Below are 20,485 nucleotides of genomic sequence, written 5' to 3' on the forward strand. Positions count from 1 at the left end.
GTTCGCTGAAAGCACTGCTGCACAGTAATGTGGTTGCTCCGACAAAACCTGCCATACATGGCGGCAAAATAAGAGTTACCGAAGTTATCGGGCTTGCCTTGTAATTCTACACCTCTGTTTCTACCCCAGCAAAAAAAAAAATGAAAAAAAAAAGAATATCTTTTTTGAGAATTCTTCTATCGTTCTCTGGTGTATATATACAGCGGCGAACATCGAATGATGTTCCAGAATTGGCTGGGCTGCTGAAAATGCGCGCATTCAAAAACTTCGCATCCTTGCTCGGCCGAAGTGGCAAAACGGCATAGTAATGCGATGTCAGTGAGCGTCGGATTTGTTGCTATTGGTGCCACTATAGGAAGAAGGAAAATAAAATGCACGGGCCTGCTACTGGCTCTGTAGCTGAGCCACCTCCGCTGCCACGTGCGGACAGAGGAGAAAATAGAGAAGAAAGCAAGAAAAAGAAGATGGAGAGAAAAAGACGCGCATCGCAACAGCCGTCGTCCACTACCGAAGCGGTGGCGGGTGCAATGACGGCTTACAACAAGTACAACCGCTGGTGGCAGGCGAGCCCAACCCGCCGTCGGGTTTGGAGTTCGCTGCGTTGCCTTTAAAAAAAAAAAACGCGCTCGAGCCCTGTTTGGCGTGTGCACGAGGTGCAGAAGCCAATTTAAAAGGGACACTGAGGGCAACTCCATCCTATCGCTGTTCCCTGTACAAAGTATGTCTTCGAAAACCCGCTACCCCACTTTTGCTCCGTAGCTTCTTTCTCGCAAGCGGCGTCATGTGGAGCTAGAAAACGCGCGACGTATGCGCTTGAAGCCACGCGGCCTCAAGAGATTACGTGATCCGAGGCGAAGTTATGCGGTTCTACCCATGCATAGGATGACAGCTTAAATACCGTTTTAACATAGCGCGATGCGCTTTCTGCTAACGAGAATGGCACGAGCTAACTGCGCGTGCGCAGATAGTTCCAAGGAGAACGCACACGTGCAGGCGCCGCTGTGTTTCCGCGGAAGCGGATCACGGTGGTGGAGCGCGGATTTCCTTTTAGAACATAGTTATTGGAACGGCAAAAAGTGTCTGCGTTGGCGCGTCATTTCTCGTCGTACATAGGTCGCATCGACAAAAATCCAAGCTAGGAAACGCGAGCTATGCTCCGGAAAATACGGTATATATTTACGCCAAAGGCGCTTTTTCTGAATCAGAAGGCATTTTTGGCGCCTCCGTAGGAATTTAGACGAATTATATTGTCACGCTAATGACGACGATGAGGGATGGTGATGGTGAGGCAGAAGAAGAAGACGAAGCGTTGGTGCCTGGGGCTAGTAGGCTTCACCTTATCCCACTACCATATCACTGTAAATAAACACCCCTTTGCTATTTCATCGTAACAATATTGAATCAAGACTTTTTCCTGGGCAAGTTGGTGCATGGCTAAGTGGCGAAAGAGCAGCGCGAGGAAATGAGGACGAAGGAATACACAAAATACACGGATGAAGGAATTCAGCGCCCGTCCTGTGCTGGCGTGTATTCCTTTGGCCTCGTTTCTTTTTTTTTTTTTTTTTGCGCTGTTCTTTCGCCTCTAGTCATATGCGTTCATCGAAAAAACAAAAAAAAAAAAAAACAAAAAGAAAACGAAAGGAGTATTATGTACTATTTAGAGTGAACGGATATCTTGAGTACAGTACAGCTAGTAGAACACAGCATTCTGTGCTGCGGAGCTCGTGGCATTTATTTTTCAGCTTTCAAAATTAATCTACGCGAACGCTTCGCAATTTATGCCTGAAATGCGATTTAATCGTGGGTGACACGTGCTTAATATCACTTACTATGTAAACGAAATGATTGCTGGTTTTTGATCTGGCGCGAAGAAACGCATGAATTAAAAGGAAACTTGTTCATACGAATTCTGTAAGGGATCAGAAGATGACACCTTTTACACTTCATGCACCGATATTCTTGAGACGCGTTCGTGTTGTGGGAGCAGGTGTTTATACGACGCTGCAAGCATAACCCTTTGAAGTTTAGCTCCCATAAACACAGCGCAGGAGAACAATATGACAAGAAGCGCACAAAGTGAACGTTTCCTTTGCTTTTGCGAGGAAACAGATGTGTGCGAAAAGAAAAAGTGCCATCTGCCATACAATCTCGTTTTTGCAACCACTTAGCAAGGCGAACATGTATAATGGGTCTGTCGTCACGAGTGTATTTTCAACAAGCTTATTAGCCTGATTGCGTCTATTTTTCAATTTTTTTTTTTTTTTTCTGGGTAGCAGACGATTTTGCGAGCACTCCGCAGAGGGCGCCACGTGTTGTGACCAAACTAGGATTATTAGAATAAAAGTGCCTTCCCGGTTTTCCCTAGCTTTTTTTTTACATAATGAGAAGCCCGCGACTTGGGAAAGAGTGCTTACGAAGACTGTATAGCTTGGCTTGAACATCTATTTCTTTTGTTCTTCTCGAACAAAGTCCGCTAAACGCAGGTTTTGCCTCTGCAAGGTTTTACTTCCATCTTGGTGTAGGCAATAAATAATATCTGCCTGCTGCCCGTAATATAATAATCTTATAATCTACTATTTATTTATTTTTCCTTGCTTTGTCGCTATTTAGTCTCCCGAATAGGCACCCATGAGGGGGTTTTTATTCATGAGGGCATGCAGACATAGACAAGCACAATTGTTCTCGATTATGCAATGTTGGCTCAAATTTCGCGGTATTTGTGCTTACGCAAACGCTATTAGTACATGCAAAGTTGTGTATGCATTTCAGACGTTGCCTAAAGTTTCGGGGGGAAATATGGCGGCTGGAAATCTGTTTTAAAGGGCTCAAATTAAAATATAAAGTTTTTATATTTCGGACTTGCGCAAATAAGACAAAGGACCGACGAAAGAGAAGACGACACGAGCGCTGAAAGAGAAGACGGGACGGCCGCTGTGTCGCCCTTGTCTTCTGTTTCCTCGGTCCTTTGTCTCTTTTGCGCTGGTCACAATATGAGCTACTTCCAACTTGCCCAGTAGCTGACAAAGATTTGAATTTAACAAGATCCAAACTTTGCGAAAGGGATCATTTCGATGCATTATGCGGTGTTTCCTTTTATGAACTGCATTCAGCGTGTACACCGAGCTCTAGTTTGAGACATTTGAGTGGATTGAATTATCTAATTGTGCCATAGTTTCCAAAGTTGGGCAAAGTACAGGGCAGCAGGGTACGTGGTGCACTCGTATAGCGAGCGGTAACCCTATACGCACAGGCCGACCGCCGCTATGGTTCGCGGCCTTCGGCACTTGACTCGAGCATGGCCGCCATCGAAACGGAATAGACAACGAACCGCCCTGCGCCCGTGGCTCTCAGGTGATGCCAGCGGAGTGACGAACTCTCTGGGCGGAGTGATATACGTCACAGGCGCTGTGCTATTCTGTGAAGCTGCATATCAGGGGCACATTTGTGGGCCTTGTAACGCGCGCTACATTTTTTTTTTTAGAAAAATTTGTTTTTGCGGCTAAACTATACTGAGGACGAGCTCCAACATGCCCCCCCCCCCCCCCCCCTCCTCCCTAATCTCCTAAAATGAACATCACAGATAGTTAACGCATTTACTTAAAAAGGGAACTGTTGAAGCACTCTGCCTGTTACTCTACTATCCGTATTATTTATTATTTTATTTATTTACAGACATACTGCGGACTGTGGTTAGGTCCAAGCAGGTAGGGCACTATACGTAGCAAAGAAGCAAGCAGATAAAATTGTACAAAACGAAGCAATCTACAGCATAAACGCACTTACAACATAGAGTTTGCAATGTAATAAACCAAGACACTTAAAAATGACTTTTAAGTGTAAGGCAAACATATATATATATATATATATATATATATATATATATATGAAGGAAAGAAGCCAGCAGTCGGCGAGGCCGAGGAAAGTGTTGGGGATGGTACTTTGTCTTTTTTTTTAATGTTTACTTGGATAATCACAGAAATTAGTAATGAAATCTGTTTAGGGGAAAGATAATTAGACACAAAGTAGAAGAAAAAACAACGTGCCGATGGTGGGATCCGAACCCACGACCTCCGAATAACGCGTCCGGTGCTCTTCCAACTGAGCTACATCGGCCGCTGTCCCCCCTGCTACTTTCTTGGGTATTTATGTTGTCTGTATACGAACCTTGAGAGTGTTCACCAGCGCCACCCTCAGCCATAGCGGCGGACGTGGGACGTCCTTTGTTACCGCCAGCGTCACGTAGAACGTGATCAAGAGCGAGGGCGAAAGCTGTGCTAGAACCCTCTTACGCTACCTATGGCTTCAACACTGCCAGAACCGAGACCCCCCTAAGCTACAAGCAGATCAATCAAGGGGAAATGAGGGTGCTGTTGCGGCGCGCCTCTTTCTCTCCCTCTTCCTTTTCTTTCTTTTCTATTTTCTCTTCTGTCTGTGGTAAGACGCCCGACTACTGTGCCGGAGTACCCGGGTTCGAACCCGACCTCGGCGGCTGCGTTTCGATGGAGGCGAAACGAAGAGGCGTCCGTGCGCTGTGTGATGTCAGCGCACGTTAAAGATCCCCAGGTGGTCGAAATTACGCCCTAGCCCTGCACTACGGCTCCTCTTTCTCTCTTTCCACTTTCACTCCCACCTTCCTGCCTTCCCTTACGGTGCGGTTGAGGTGCCCACAGAAAACAAGTGAGACAGTTACCGTGCCTTTCCCTTCCTATAAACGAATCAACGAATCAAACGAATCGCCTGCCACCGGGCCATCGGTGGTTGTTGTTGTTGTTGTTGCTGTAGGAAGAAGGAAAAGAAAATGCACGGGCCTGCTACTGGCTCCGTAGCTGAGCCACCTCCGCTGCCTCGTGCAGACAGAAGAGAAAAAAACTGATTTAATTATAGGAAGGGAAAGGCACGGTAACTGTCTCACTTGATTTCTGTGCACACCGCAACCGCGCCGTAAGGAAAGGGAGGAAGATGGAAGTGAAAGTGGAAAGAGAGAAAGAGGAGCCGTAGTGGAGGGCTACGGAGTAATTTCGACCACCTGGGGATCTTTAACGTGCGCTGACATCGCACAGCACACGACGCCTCTTCGTTTCGCCTCCATCGAAACGCAGCCGCCGAGGTCGGGTTCGAACCCGGGTACTCCGGCACAGTAGTCGGGCGTCTTACCACAGACAGAAGAGAAAATAGAAAAGAAAGAAAAGGAAGAGGGAGAGAAAGAGGCGCGCCGCAACAACAGCCGTCGTCCACCACCGAAATGGGGGCGGGTGCAATGACGGCCTACAACAGATAAATATTCTGTGGCAGGCTAGCCCCCGCCGCAAGCGGCAGCGACCCACCTGTCCCAGCCCCATCCCCATCGGTGGTTGTACCTGTTGTAAGTCGTCATTGCACCCGCCGCCGTTTCGGTGGCAGACGGACGATTGATGCGACGCGCCTCTTTCTCTCCCTCTTCATTTTCTTTCTTCTCTATTTTCTCTCTTCTGTCCGCACGAGGCAGCGGATGTAGCTCAGCTACAGTGCCAGTGGCAGGCCAATTCATTTTCTTTCGTTCTTCCTACAGTGGCAACGCAACGAACGGTGATGATATGTGGATAAAATCAGCAGTGAATATTTCACGTTCACGGGGAACGAAATTAGCTTTTTTTACGCGCACTTTGATAGTTCTGGGCCAGTTTTTTTTTTTTTTTTTTCGATAGGTGTAGTGAACTTAACGAAAATGGCGGATGAAAGGGTTCATTTCCTCCTTGATATGCCATCACATTATCAGTCACCGTCAGCAGCTCCTTCAAAGTCTGCTTGGTTTCCGCTATTCTAAAGTACCCTTGAACAATTGCTGATTACTCCCGGGCTGGAAGCAGAATCACCAGTGACATCTGTGCAGTCGTGGACAGTAATTAACGGGATACGGATTCTCTCAAAGATGTTATTTCTACTTTGCCTCGCCAGCTAGCTTTAGCTCGTATTTATTTCAATACAGAGCTGGAGCAACTACGCCTTCTTATTCTAGAGGACCTCGATAATACCGCGTCCCTTCGTTTACTCTAATATCTAATGTTTCTAGAAGCGCGGAAAGTACTTCTTGCCTACACTCGAGGATTTAGACGATTTTCCCCCAAAGAAAATGAGGCCTCATTCAGGCGCAGTAAGCGCTCTGGTAGATATATGGCAATGGGCCGAGCGAACCTGTTTTGGGAATGGTCCTTGCATGGTAATAACGGCAGCACTTGGATAGTACATTGGACATGTCTAGGACGTGTTATGGTCCGGGGAAATTTTTCGTGGAAATGTCTTTGGCCCTATTTGAGCGTTTATAAGTTTACTTGGGCTCGAGTGACAATTGGCTTGGCATTCCCGACACTGCCTTCGCCTACTCCTAAAATGGGCATGACCCATTCCCGAAATTAGATTGGTCGAGTTCGAGAATCGACTTCATCTTCATCACCAGCCGAACTATACCCGCTGCATGATGAAGGCCTCTCCCATTTTCCTCCAATTAACCCGCTGCTGTGCTAGCTCCATCCATTCGACCCCTGTGAAATTCTTAACCTTATCCACCAACCTAATTTTCTGCCGTCCCCTGCTACGCTTGCTTTTCCTTGGAACCCAATTGGTCTCTTATAGACCACCGGCTATCCTCTCTTCGCACTACATGTCCTGGCCATGTCCATTTCTTCTTCTTAATTTGAACTATAATCTCCGTAACTTGAGTTATTTCTCTGACCCACTCTGCGCGTTTCCTATCTCTTAACGTACGTGCCATATTCGTTCCATAGCCATCTGGGTTGCCCTCAACTTAAGTAGAACCCTCTTGGTTAGCCTCCATGTTTCACCCTCGTATACGCGTGTACCGGTAAGATGCAACTGTTATACACTTTCCTCTTGAGTGGTATTGGTAAGCTGCTAGTCATAATGTTTGAGTAGCTTGGTCCAAATGCGCTCCATCCCAATCTTATTCTTCTAGTTATTTCTTTTCGTTACTACCTGTCGTCCTAAGTGGACATATTCGCCTTCATCCACGTTGACAACCGACCTGATCACCAAACCCTTAAAATGTGGTTGACCCGCGCCCAAAATTGCCATTACCCAAATTGCCATTACCCAATTGGACGCCGGTCAAATCAATTTTCGAATTGCGGGTCAACCACATTTTAAGGGTTTGGTGATCAGGTCGGTTGTCAACGTGGATGAAGGCGAATATGTCCACTTAGGACGACAGGTAGTAACGAAAAGAAATAACTAGAAGAATAAGATTGGGATGGAGCGCATTTGGACCAAGCTACTCAAACATTATGACTAGCAGCTTACCAATACCACTCAAGAGGAAAGTGTATAACAGTTGCATCTGAAAATTGATTTGACCGGCGTCCAAAACCCCGCCGGGGTGGTGCAGTGGTAAGACGCCCGACTACTGTGCCGGAGTTCCCGGGATCGAATCCCGGCCTCGGCGGCTGCGTTTCGATGGAGGCGAAACGAAGTGGCGTCCGTGTGCTGTGCGATGTCAGCGCACGTTAAAGATCCCCAGGTGGTCGAAATTACTCCGCAGCCCTCCACTACGGCCTCCCTTTCTCTCTATCCACCTTCACTCCCACCTTCATCCCTTCCCTTACGGCGCGGTTCAGGTGTCCACAGAGCAAGTGTGACAGATACTGCGCCTTTCCCTTCCTATGAACCAACCAACCAACCAACCAACCAACCAACCAACCAACCAACCAACCAACCAACCAACCAACCAACCGGCGTCCAAAAGCAACATTGCCCAGCCCCAAAGTGGACTTAACCTCCGGCTAAAATTTGGCTGCCCAGTCTCAAATTGACTTTGCCCAATCCGATAAATGAGTTGACCCGTGTTCGAAACTGTCTTAACCCAGCCCAAAAATTAGGCCGAAAAGTCTTAAACGTGGATGGACAGTCGAGATTTGAACGTCTTCTCACGTTCCTGTATGCTTACGTTGGTTAGATGTTTGTGAATATAGAATACGTCCACATCCCTGGAAATAAGCCATTAAGACATAGCAAAAAACTATACCGTTGACAACTGTGACAGTATAATAATTATTACGTGGTAGCCTGGTATTTGCACGCGGACGCATTTGTTTGCACGTGTGTTCGCATCCTTTGCTCAGTGTGCCAGAAGCTCATCCGCTAAGCGTGGCGTGCACCCTCTGCTTTTTTTTGGGGCATAACCGTGCATTCCACCTCCCGTCCTGCACCGGTGCCGCGGGAAAACTGGTTATCATTCTTACGTAGTTGCGCAGGACACTATAAGCGCGGCATGTTTCTGGCTCATCCATGCATGGATGGCGCCAAAGTAGGCGATGCCTTGAAACTAAATTACCCTGGAACTGAGGATTTCGCTGTAACGCAGCTTGTAACAGAGGTGGATTAAGTGACGTATTTTTCTTTTTTTCAACGACTCACCGACTTTCACCACGGAAAAAAAAAAAAATGGAGGATAGGTGCATCGAAGCTAGGAAAAGAGAATAAAATGATCAAAATATTTGGAGTGAAATTCACTTGCAGGAAACCTCCTTGCTTGAGAATACATATTTTTCGGAAGAAATCAATAACTTGGTAACTATGCATCTAATATGCGCTGCAATATTCTAGCAGCGCGCAACACACAACCGATCGTGGAGAGGACAGAGAAGTAAGTGCGAGAATGGCAAGCAAGCGCACCGGTACAGAGTGTAGATTGCTCGCCACCAGAATCCTTTCATAAAGGAACTGCAAAATCACGTGTTTATGCTTTAACGCCATCATCTTAGTCTGTCCGTAGAAATAAACAAAATGCAATTTAGTGTGTGCTTACGTCGTAAAAAGAAATTTAACCGTGTGGAAATAGTAAAAACGGTCCCGCAGTCCTTGCATTCATTATTCCGACAATTTCTTGCTCAAGAACTGTGGAATATCTCGGCTTAAAATAGGTTTTTAAAACCAGTTACCAATTTAAGTAATCGCGATTTTACGTTATGGTGCGTTCAAAAAATATGTGAATAATTATTCACATATTTTTTGAACGCACCATAACGTAACGGGGAGGGGGGGGTGGTAGGATCACGAATATATTGTATTAATACAATATATTCGTGATCCTACCACCCCCCCTCCCCCTATTTTCGCAAAATATATAGTTTTGTGAGTTTCAACGCAAATTTATTTATTTCTTTTTTATTTACAAATACTGTTTGAAAAAGACCAAGCAGGTGGCAACATTCTTAAAAACAATGATATAGACATCGTTTTAAGCGAATTCTTTATTCCGGGGCAACAATCAAATGAAAACAGGCTCCAGACATTCCGCTCTCTCTTTCTCTCTGCCCCGCCGGGGTGGCGCAGTGGTTATGACGCTCGACTATATAGTTCCCAAGGATGCGGGATCGAATCCCACCCACGGCAGCTGCTTTTCGTTGGAGGCGACAAGCAAGGGGCCCATGTGCTGTGCGAGGTCAGTGCACAAATAAAGAACCCCAGGTGGTCGAAAATCCCGGATCCTTCCACTATGGCGTGTCTCATAGTTTAGCTAAGTCGCTTCGGGACGTTAAACCCCGCAAACCAAGCCAAACCTCTCTCTCTCTCTCTCTCTCTCTGTTTTTTTTTTTTTTTTTTTTTTTCAAGAGAGACCACGTATTTAGGACCGCCCAGCGGGCTTGCTCACTCTGTCGTCTAGCCGAAGATGTCTAAGTCCAGAGGTGGCGCGGCATTTGTGGCATAATCTCATGTGTGGCTTTTTGTATCGCTGTGTTCAGACAATATACATGATAGACGACATCGTAAAACGCAGAAAACAGGCCGAAAGCGACCCCGATAACTCTATCAGCATGTCATCGCATGAGTCTGGTATCAGCTACGCTAGGCAGGTTTCACGGTTATCGCGGGCGCTCGTTGCTTGGTTTGGTGTTGGCTGTTTGAAAGCCGTAATTGAAATCGAAACGAATTTCTAGAGGGCTGCCTATGACTCGAAGTTTAAGCGAACTGCCATCGCGTTTGCAGAAGAGGTTTGCCAAGTTTGTTTGCCAAATAAACTGCTATTTCTTGCGCCCGTCCCATCGAGATGTCGCCGCGAAAAGAGACAGAAAAGGGGGGCATGCGTTTTAGATTTTTTTATTCTAAGCAACCTCCCCACTCCTCCTCCCTGTTTTGGCATCGCGATCATGAAAAAAAGGGTAAGGGGGGGGGGTGCATAGAAGAGAGTAAATACGGTAATTATGGCATCGAGATTCACTCCGTTTACAAAATGTACGCATCTTTTCGTTCTCGCTTTGGAACTGCACACACCAAACCCCTTCGAGTAACCCCGAAATTTACTGTCGCTTTGGGAAAATACTTTCGAGTGGTCAGGCTCGTAAATCGCAGCCATGAAAGAATGAATATCGCTCAGCATTGACTGACGACTCCGGTGCAGTTCACGAGGACAGTTCGAAGAAAGGGTTTACTTGACTCCCGTGCATGATTGTTTTGGCATCGCGTTTCTATGGCGACAGTGCTTGTGCGATTTCCATTCGGCGCTCCGCTCGGATCAGGTTGCCTTGCTCCACGAGCCTGGAGAGCTGTTTCAGTGGGCGATTCAGACTTACGTCCTGTTCTTTTGTTGGAGTGGTATGATTTTAGACACTGTAGAAATATTCCTCCCTAGCATCGCATGCAAGCGCCCTACTGAAAAACCAAAAGTTCTACCGGGCAAAAACCTCATAAAATCTCATCTAATCGCATAGACTCTCATACGGTGCACATCATTATCATAAAATATCGTACATAATTTATGATAATGTACGAGAAACTATGATACCTTATGCAATTATATACGAATTGTATGTGATTTGTTATGTGAATTGAGTGAGATTGTGTGAGAAAATGTGAAGTTATTGTCTTATACAAATCGCGTCCCTGACAATGCACTCTTGTGTCCGCTCACAGGCGCATTGCGCACACCAAGGGCCAGGTGTCTTCTAAATTGGCTTTCGCCTGTCAGCGCAAGACTGTATTTCTCGCGGGCTCTGAAGTGTCATAGTCACGTGCTTCAAACTTGTGGTGCACAACCTCCAGTTTCTGAAAACACTTTTCTTCGTTGGCGACAAAATGATGTGGCTTTTATGACTCATTTAAGACCAGCCGGTGACCAACAATAGCTCTGGGGAAAATCATTTACATGCCCTGCCCAAGTCGTATTTTTTTTTTCTTGGTTTCGACTGGAATGTCGTTAAGCCGTGTTTGTTCGTTCACCATTTTCCGATACGCTTCCTGTCTCTTGACGTTAGCGCCTATCATTTTCATTTCGTAGATCGCTGCGTTGTTCGCAGTTGAGACCTTCCTGTCAGCCTCTACGTTTGCGCACCATAGGTGGATATCTGTGAGATACGGCTGTGATATACTGATCTTTGAGGGATATTGGTAAGCTGTCATTTATGTTCTGAGAGTACAGCCGCCTAAATCTCTAACTGGCGTCCATGACAGGCCGCATTTTCGGTGATTCTGAGCGCTACAGAGGAATTAACCTGCTAAATGTCCAGCTATATAAGCAAAGGCTCACCAAGCCCTTGCTGAATCTTGATCTAACGGCAAGCTTTATCTGGCCTAATACGCAGGAGCACAGAAAAGGAAGCCATCGCGCACGCCACTTAAAAGATTGGGCGGTTGTACATTCCAAATGCGCTATTCTCCTAGTTATTCCATTGTCGTGGTTCTGAACTGCTGTCACTATATACCTGCTATGAATAGACGCGTGCACCTTTACCACTTCTAGCGTCTCACTACCTATCGTATACACTACTATTGCTTTAAGAGATTCGAAGACAAGTTTAGTTTTTAACTAGCCAGTGTTTGTACGTGTGCAATATTCGTCGCCCGAGTTACTTGACAAGGCATGCGTCATTAGCCAATCGCAAATGACAAAGATATCTTCCTTCAATCGCATGCCCAGCTATTCCAAACCCAGGACTCCTAATGTCTCATGTAAAAACGCGTGTGCTAGCACTAGTGAGGTCGTGTCTTACTGTCTGGCCCAATTTTTCTTATGATTTTATTACTTCCTTTATGAAGGATCACGGCAGCTGTGTACGCGATATATCTAACACTCAAGTATATATTTGCATACGGAACCCTTGAATGCGTACTGCCTTCATGATCGACTGCTTAGGTTACGACTTAGTCAAACTTTTTCTGATAACGTATGAATGCAACGCATATGCTTTCTTAACAATCTGCGCATGTGTGTATTACTTGGTTGATAGTATGTGAATATGGTATATTGTCGAGTAGCCTCAGCGAAAGGCTGCCTGCTCCTTAGTATGAGTGAACTGTAGGTTCTGATTTTATTAGTCATTATATCTCAATAAATATTTTTCGGTAACGAAGAATAAGCCGATCGGTCTATGATTTTTGTCTATTTTTTTTGAAGTCTTTATGTGTGCTTTCATACAGATGAAAAGAGTAGATGCACCAAAATATTTTATGAGAATTCTTTTTTTTTTTTAACTTTGAAACAGTGCGCAAACAGCAGTGTAAATTAATCACGATGCGGAATTAGCCTAGACCACCTAAAAATTTATAACTTTTTTTTTTCTCTTTTTTTTTTTTTTACAGTTCCGGCTTCGGTATCAGCCCCCGAACTACGGCTGTAACGTCATTGACGTGCAAGGTCAGATGAGACCTGCAAAAACTGCGATATAATCACTGCTCATTCATTTCTTTGTTCTTTTAACTTTTGGGCAGGATTGCATAGGAACTGGCGTGAATTGACATTAACGAAATAGCGATCATACGGCAGTCTTTGTAGGAATCACGTGACCTTAGTACGTCAAAGGCATTACTATAGCATTACAACCATCGTTCCACACTTGAAGCCGAAACCGAAACTGCTTGGGAGAATATTCAGTTCTAAATTTCTTGTTTTTTTTTTTTTTTCACAATCATTTTCGCAAATAATGTTTAGTAAGGATGCAGTACAAATCTTGGGCCCAGTGTTGGTAATATCCGCCCCTATGTAGGACCAACGTAGTACCGACAATGCGCCCAAGGTTTGTGCTGCATCATTCGACACACATAACGCACAGCGAAAAGTTGGTGTCTCTAGCTGCCTCCTTAAGACAATGTTGGCGCTCTTGCTAGATTCTGGCATGCATTGAGTCTTGACGGCAATGCGTGTACAGGTTGGCCAATTTCTCTGGCGCAATCACCCCGACGCGTCCTTCAACAAATAGGCTGTTACCTGATCCTCGCCAGGTTTTTTCTCCCATTTTCTTTGCTTGAAAGGATTTCGGTACTTCATTTGTTAAAGGCTGAATGTCCGATTGTTCTGCACAACATCTCTAATTTTTATCCAGGATACTTCGACTGTTGTGGAGATTTATGTGGAACTCTTTGGCTACTTTAACTCTCTTGTATTATCTCTGGCTACCTTGGTTCTGTGCTTAGTTCTGTCTGTATGTCTATTATCTTACACGCGTTAACGTTGATGGCGCTGAGAGTTCTAGTCTGTCCGCTGGGATGGAGGCTTTTATGCTTTAATCAGATCTTTGGTGTCCTTAGAGAGCTTATGGGTATCCTGTGTGACTACCCTGCCTTCTTGTTTAACGCACCACTTAATCGTAACCTCTGAACTCACATTCGTTACCTAAACGCTGAGGCTGTCGATCTCGGTTAAAGTCTAATATTTAACCTACTACAAGGTCCTGATTCCTGAATCCCACTACTTAACTTTTTACAGCTGAAAATTTGTTGTCCTTCTTCTTTCTAGTTTCTTATATTTTCCATGTTCACTTCCGGCTCTTGCGAGTGCAGAAGAAGGTATTCGCAGTGAGAGCGAAACTATTTTAATGACAGGAATGGTGAGAGGTATCGCCGGTGGTAAGGTGACCCTTGCCTGGTACTTTATACCAGGGAAAGGTGCAGTAAAAGGAGAGTTAAGGTGCGAATGGATGGCGATGACGTCTTAATGCGATTAATTACTTGAAGTGGTCTGGATTATACAGGAGACCCCGCGCACAATGACTGGCACTGGTCTCGCGTAGGCATGAAACGCGCGCGGCACGTCTTGCGCACACACGGGGTGTCATTACACAAACACCGCACCCAGGAACAAAGAAGCGCTCTGCACACATGCGTATGCACGCCCACTACGCCCTGTTGCAGAAAAATACCAAGGTACACAGACACATATCTCTGCACAAACGCGTCTGCACATGTGTGGTCCGCATTGTAAACGTAACACAGGCAAATGCAACTGTGCTTGTCAGCGTTCACTGAACGCTGCTAATAACTATCCGTGCTTTCTCAGAGTTTGCGTCATATTCCCCCACTGCCTAATCTCCAGCTTACTTCTTGCGTATACCTTGACATGGAAATCGCTCATTATGTATGGTAATTTTCATATAGCGTTAGCTTTTAATAGCTCGTTCCTGAGTCTTCCGCCATTGGTGTCGTCAGCTTCCGCACTGTTGGCTATGCGGGACATTCTGCTCCCACATTCAGGGAGCATAGGGAGAGGGAGCCTGGGATTGAGGAAGAGGGCTGAGGCAACGGGATGTCAATTGTGTCTAGGGATATTGTGGCTAGAGCGCAGAAGCCTGCAACCGGAAGCTGGCTGCCGCGGGAAAAACTTGGGAGTTTTTGCGTAATTGGCCAAATTTGAAGTGTGTGTTCGAACGCAATTGGCACGTCATGAAGCTTGTACTTCCGGACCGCGTGGATCGTTTCTTAAGCGTCTCAATTCCTCGAGCCATTCTCGTGGCCTCCGATCGAAGATGGCGTTTCCTCTGTTTTTATACCGTCTGCGAGCGCGGGCCGTCTCTGATACTATAGTGCCTAGAATATATTGGCTAGTGTGCCGAGGCGCGCTTCGAATCACGACGTCTTGCTTCGGATGAACTCGCCGCTTTTACTGACTTTTTGAGAAAAGTACATTAAAATATCGTAAATGGCACGTCGAGGTTTCTTTTGACCTCGTCTACTCTGTAGCAACATCCTTGAGCGATAAATTCATTGTATTTTGTTCATTCGGAGCGATAATTCTACTGCGCCGAGATCTAAGAATGCCGCGGTTTTTTGATAAAAATAGTTTTGATAGTAGAAACCAGATGTCGCCACTAGTCTGAAGTTCTCGCTGCATCATCGTTCGCGTGCGCGGAACTGAACCAGCCGATATGACAAGCAGCGCAACATGGTGCAAAGTTATATTTCAAAACTTGCTAATGTTCTTTCACTGCTCGATATGTGAATAAATGTCTGCTTTTACGTTTTTCCACGCATATTTGTACATGCCTCGAAAAGACATGCGGACGACGAGTTACGGTGGAACAAGTATATTTAACGTGTTTAACGTGCTCTTCCGATTGGCTACAAGACCAGAAGGAACGGATGACATATAGATAGATTCAGCGGCTAAGATGCTGATCTGTTCCTGCCGCGGCAAGATAGGAACCCAATTGTTGGCATATTCCATATTAATGTTATTATTATTTTAGAGACAATACCTGAGCGGATCCTTATTGCTAGGACACGAAAATTCTAAAAGTAGCTACCGTTAAACGGGGACGTTAGGGCGGGAGTGGAAAAAAAGCGGGGGTCACGTACGCTAACAAGCGTATCTAAGCGCCATTCCGCACTTTGAAATCTAACGTAATCTAAAGCAACATAATGATTTCGAATTCTGACGTGTAGGCGGTCTTAATTGTCTCGGACCAGTTTTTCTAACTTAACTTATTACCGATTCCTCTTCGGCTGCTATTAGTCGATATCTGATATGAGAACTTTCTAACGAGACCGAATGCATATTGGAAACGATCTCGAGCGAACGAAGCTTCAAATGAAGCGAATTCGAATTAACGAATGTTCACCGTATAAATTTCGACGTGACGATGCAGCACCTTAATCATATGACCGGAGCCGATGACTGTATATTAATTTTTGCCATTTAGGACTGTTCAGCCTGGGCTGACATCGTACAACGCGCTTCCGTCCTCTCCATGTAACTATTTTTAATAAACGTCTTCACCACCTCTCGTCCTCTTCATTTTGTGCCTCACAAAATGCGCCCGCCGCCACCAGAATTTGATCCCGCCGAACGCTTTGACAGCTGAGCCACTCTGGTGAGTAGGCATTAGATATTAATGCTTCTGTTAATGCGAAAGCCTTTCGCTCACGGAGCGAAAATATGTGCGCAGGAATTGTGCGCATGATCTGTGCGCTGATGTGGCACTCTAGGAGAGATATTAATAATGAAAGCTATTGATGGGGATAGATAATGAATAAACGTTATAACAGACATCGATAGAGCTATAACTCATGCTAATGACTAAAATGATGTTATATACTAAAACTTACTTGTAAAAACCAATATCTCATACTACGACTTGTACTGAGCGCAAGCGATTGGAAATGAGTAAAAATACTTAGCGATGATTGGTAATGGCTACAGTGACTAGGCATGACTCAACATGACTACGAAACGACCGATATGTCAAACAACGGCTTAAAATGCCCGAAATTGATCGGAAATGAGTAAACATGCTTAGCTATAAGTGGTAATGGCTACAATGACTCCAACGCGGCCAATATTTCAAACGACGACTTCAGTGACCGCAACTGGCTGGAAACACGTAAAATGCTTAGCAATGAGTGATGATGATTACAATGACTAGGTATAACTCATCATGACTACGAAATGACCAATATGCCAAACGACGACTTGAAATGAATGAGTAGAAATGCTTAGCGATAAGTGATAATGATAACAATGACTAGCATAATTTTTCTTCACTACGAAACGACCAATATGTCAAATAACGACTTGACCGCAACTGACTAGAAACGTGTAAAAATACTAAGCGATGACTGATAATGACTACAATGACTAGACATGACTCATCATGACTGCTAATGACTACGTAAGATTAATCTGGGAGGCAAATGATACGAGAGAAATTGTACGCTTTCGCCATTCTCCTCTTAAGAGAGATCTAAGAGACCCTCTTAATTTTTTGTGGAAATAATTTCGCATGGGCGTCGTTGCCTTCCGTACGGCAAGATTTAAGAACAAATATTCAATTGAAAGTTAAATATTTCTATAGGAGTTCTGTAGCTACACAACTTGTATGCGGGCTGCAGCTTTTGTATTATATATGTATCTGTCTAGACCTTTTTTTGTCTCCTAAAGAAACAGCAACGAAGTAATTTCATTTCCAGCTTTGTGCTAATTCCTAACAAGCACGTCATAGGAATCAGCTAGAGAGAAAGTGGCGCTTTTTTTTTTTTTTTTTCGATAGCAGTAGCAGAACATTGTAGGGGCTCAATAAATATGTGGACCCATTATGTATTTATACGTGTTTAAGAAAGCTATATAGGTTTCAGTCGAATGTATAGCTTACGGCAAGATGCAAGGCTGCAGACAGCTTGCCTCTTTGCATTATTGTGTCGTTTTGTTTCGGAAACTTGCGAATTTTTCACCAACATAGGAGGCGGGGATCGCAGTTGATGAGGAGGCAACTTTCGTGGCATCGAATGACACAGACCTCATTGTTTCAACTGTTCAACTGCTAATGTCGCTACAGCTTGGACTCATCCAGGACATTCGACGCCCGAGTCGTCGCTTACTATACATTCGGTGACTTCGTTTTCACTGTTGGTCTCCCAAAGGCACCTTTTTTGAGCATAATTTATAAGCCGGTCTTAAACCAATGGGCGAGCTTTAAATTTGCATCATTTATTTATTTTTGTATACTGTAGCCCATAGGGCCATTTTACTAGTGTGGATGATGCATCGACTTTGTGAGAAATTTCAGAACAAGAAATGAACACTGCATTTCGAAAAATGCACAGCGGTCAGATAGCGAATTACGGCAGAATTCTTGGTGAATCGTGAATTTCATGAATCAACTGGTTCTTGCTTTCAGTAATGATCATAGCAAAAAAACATTTTTCTTATTATATGCGTTGTTACAGTAGAGCCTTAATGATGGTCTAGGGAGTCTGATAAACGCGTTAATTCACCTCATGCTGAGGGTAATTGACGCCACGTCACGTGTACCTAAGTGAAAAATGTTATCGACGCACAGCGTCATCGGAAAGGCCTTTCCGCAAACTGAGGCGGCACTCTGGAAGAACGACGATTGCATTGGCGGCGGCCCTGTTTCTGCTGATGTTGTCGTAGTACATGCGAATGAATGGAGAAAGAAGGTGAGTGTGCACGGGCCTGTGGGCGTGGAAGGACTGAGCGCAAAGAAAAGACGTGCACCGCGACGGCCGCGCCCGCCGAAGCAACCAGCACGGTTGCGTTATTAGAATACACCTCAATGCAGGCTGGGAAGACGAAGAGCTTAGTAAGACTGCGCTTAAGTCTGCTTAAGAGTGTTGATGATGCATCAGTGAAATATGTGAGGCTTATCACATTAGCAGGGAAGGGTATAACTGTACGCCTTCGATCGCCTTGTCCGGAAAAGAAGTGTACCTCGAGAACAGTTTCCACATTTTTATTAGTTTGCGCTTGTATTGTTTTGACCCAGTGAGCGCATGCGCCACCGGTATTTAGGTACCTTTCTGCCGTAGTAAAACCTCAGTTGATGTCTAGCTGTCGTCCTGTCTTCTATGTCTGTGTCCGTGTTAAATGCGCTAGTCTTTTTATTATTACTGGCACATCAATTATAGTCCAGCATTTCTGTCTTGATTGTCGTCATTTTTTTGTTGTTTAAGTAGCACCGTGTAATTGCTTCTCCAATATCCCATGGCTGGACCATGTATATTTGTGGTGTGCCGACTCTGCAAATAAATAAATAAACAAATAAAATCAATAAATATCGATATCCCTCCCATACCACATATCTCTAGCCCATTTCTGGGCCAGCTGCATTCATCCGCAAAATTCCTGATCTCATCCGCCCACCCAAATTCGTGCCGCCCCCGCTACAGAATTCAATGCCCATGACCATTTCATTTTGATTTCGGCTAGAGTATAATTGACTCGCGCTTGTTTTCTAGCTGATCCACTTTGCACGCTTCCTGTCTGTTTACTCTCATTTTAAGTGTCGAGCCTTTTAAAGGCCGCTAAGTAAGCATTTATGCCGCTTGACATGCGGTAGGAAAAAGATGTTTGACATCGACGCTAAAAGCAGAATAGCCTCCAGGGTTGAGCACCTCTCTTGGCAGATGGTTGTTTCCACGTGTGTGAACAAAAAACCCTCAACACTGCATATGAATGGCCCGTTCCTGGTTTCCAATTCAGAGGAAGTTGTCAAGTTCCTGCTTTATGACCACCCTGGAGGCTGTTCTGGTTTTAGCGTCGATATCGAAGATCTTTTCTTTTCCCTACCACGTGTTGCTCTACTGCGTATTTACAGCAATCCATTGAACTTCAAGATGGCGAGCACGCTTTTCAAGATAGATGCGGGATTTCTACCGCGTACTTCCTGGAACTCTTCTTTCTATCTCAAGAATACGTACGCCGCTTGGGAAAACCAATCACTCTTGGAAAAATCCGCCGTTTGCATAGTGTCAAAAGTAGAATCGGTGCTCTGTAGCATTTTCCTTAGCCGAGTCGATCAGAAAGTGGCGAATGATTTGGCTTACCAAGATACTTTGTTGGGCGAGTTGGTAAACATCAATTGTTAATTTAAACAGCGCGAACAGGAAGACACAGGACAATATAGAAGGAAGCCCCAGTACAAGCGCTGACTCACAACTCAGCCTAAGCCTTTACTCCAAGGCCCAGATAACAACAAACATGAAGAAAACGAAGAAATCACGTGAAACAACCCCTGGGTTCACCTGCTACAACAAACTTTTTGTACTTTTTGTGACTTTTTGTGCGGCAAGTGAACCCAGGGGTTGTTTCACGTGATTTCTTCGTTTTCTTCATGTTTGTTATCTGGGCCTTGGAGTAAAGGCTTAGGCTGAGTTGTGAGTCAGCGCCTGTACTGTGGCTTCCTTCTATATTGTCGTGCCTTCCTGTTCGCGCTGTTCGCGCTGTTTAAAATAACAATGAGTGATTTGGCTTGTTGTCTACGCATTTTTAAGTAGTTGATAATTATATTTTGGTTAACAAGTTCCTTCAGCCTGAAACTGTAGCATATTTTTATATTCTTCTGTGAAAACAAACAAGTCCGCGGCTTAAATTTACGTATGCAATTCCTCAGAATAACACACAGCAGTATTTAGACCCACGTGTGCTGGCAATATTCCCCTCGGAGCGAGAAGCCCCTGTTAATGACAACAAATTTTGTCACCCCAAATTAGTTAAAAACGGGATAGTAACTGGATGCATGAATATGGCAGTAAAAAAAGATATTGTTTTCACAAAACGAGCAATAGCCTCGCAGCCCAAGTACACCACTGTAAGGCAGGCCGGTTTCTCTGACTCCGTTCTTGTTTAATGTGCAGGAAAGATGCTCAAAAAATTGAAATTCTGTGAACATTACTCGCAGCAGCGTACCAGTCCTGATGAAAGAAGGAAAAATATAGCTATGATGCCATACATTTATTCCCTTTCACACAGATTTAAGAAAATGGGGAC

The 20,485-nt window shown here is 44.8% G+C and overlaps 1 protein-coding gene across 4 annotated transcripts in view; it reads left to right on the plus strand.

Annotated features, from left to right (window-relative positions):
• The window catches only part of LOC146180611 (rho GTPase-activating protein 29-like), a 234,747-nt gene that overhangs the window by 3,917 nt on the left and 210,345 nt on the right, over window positions 1–20,485 (plus strand). The window contains exon 1 of one of the 4 annotated variants that reach the window (XM_084576091.1): window positions 15,945–16,070. The exons of the other annotated variants lie outside the window; for them this stretch is intronic. The gene's annotated coding sequence lies outside the window, so the exon portion shown is untranslated. Of the gene's footprint in view, window positions 1–15,944; window positions 16,071–20,485 lie in introns of those variants that run through there. 4 annotated transcript variants of the gene reach the window in all.

This window comes from Amblyomma maculatum, chromosome 8 (genome assembly GCF_055883805.1).
Source record: "Amblyomma maculatum isolate TAMU_Amacu chromosome 8, ASM5588380v1, whole genome shotgun sequence".
Lineage (NCBI taxonomy): Eukaryota > Metazoa > Arthropoda > Arachnida > Ixodida > Ixodidae > Amblyomma > Amblyomma maculatum.